The following is a 1,496-nucleotide window of genomic DNA, read 5'->3' as shown; positions in this document are numbered from 1 at the left end:
AAAACATGGCATGCTATAACACTATATATATACTGTTCTAAGTATCTATATACATGTATATGGATATATGTATATATCTGTTTCATGAAACCATTCATATAAAAGCTGTATAAGCATGTACATTTCTCAGTGAATATAAATCTATATCTATATATATTCTGTGTAAACCCATATACTGGAAAAACTATGTAAATTGTATGCACTGTCAATAACTGTGTATTCAGCATAGTATAATACATCACAAGACTATATAAATTCTTTATCTCATGAAAATCTACTCAGACCACACAAACATTTAACTCATATTCAGTATAAACTATGTAATAAAATGATATGAATATATGTTTATAAATTCTCTAATATCTTTATAAAAATTCCTAACATAGCATATTTCCCTTACCTCAACTTTGAAAAGCCCCTATAAAAATCTGGCTCTATACCCGCAGGATTCCTAATCCAACATCCTGAAAACACAATGTCCCAGAATAAAACATCAGTATTTCATTGCCTATGTCATTTCTTATAACTACCATAAGGCCAAAAACTGGATAAAAGATCTTACCCCGAATTTGGGATGAAATCCAACTTTGTTTTCTTGACGATCCGCTCCGGAAAACTTGTAGAGAATTCCACTAGGAGCATCGTGGTAGCTTCGGATCATCAATCCGGCTACTGGTGGGGCCGAAAACGAAGAGAGAAGGGAAAGAGAGTCATAGGAGAGAGAGAGAGGCACTGGAAATGAGATAAAATCTCGGATTCCATATATATATATATATATAAACCAAGGGATTTCATCGACGAGCCCGTTCTTCGTCGATGAGACCCTATATTCTTCAGCAAAATTCAGGCTGCCTCAGAACCCCTCTCGGTATTTTCTCATCGACGAAGCCCTGTGTTCGTCGACGAAATCCTTGAAGCCTTCGTCGACAAAACCTGTGTTCGTCGATGAAGCTTGGCAATTTCCCGCAACAATAATTATCTAATATTATCTCCAATATGCAATGTCATCGACGAACGCGGAGCGTTCGTCAACGATGTCTACGGCCTCCTTCTGTTTCTGTATCTATTTTCTCTCCCTCTTATTATTAAAATGTTATTATTCTTCGAGTCACTACAGATAACATGTTGGCATACACAATGTCGGAAAACTCAACCCAAAGATTTTGAAAATCGTAGAAATATTCCTAAACAGAGAGTGTACTTTGGGAATAGGCAGCAAGATCAGTTTCCAACTAAAATAGTCGGGCGGAATGATATTGATGATAGATCTTTTTCAAGTACTCCCACATCGATTTAGCCATCTTGTAAGGCCTTGAATTGAGTATAAGCAGTGGATCAATAGACCTAAGAATCCAAGTCATCACGCGAGCATCTTTTAACTTCCATTGAACCAGCTTCGTAGGATCGATAGGTGCTGGATCATGCCCATCAACATGACCCCACAACTCCTTTCGCATGACAAAAGGTTGAAATTGAAACTCTCAAACATCATAATT

This window comes from Malania oleifera, chromosome 7 (genome assembly GCF_029873635.1).
Source record: "Malania oleifera isolate guangnan ecotype guangnan chromosome 7, ASM2987363v1, whole genome shotgun sequence".
NCBI lineage: Eukaryota > Viridiplantae > Streptophyta > Magnoliopsida > Santalales > Ximeniaceae > Malania > Malania oleifera.
The sequence above is the reverse complement of the archived record's forward strand: the minus strand, read 5'-3'. Positions refer to the sequence as shown.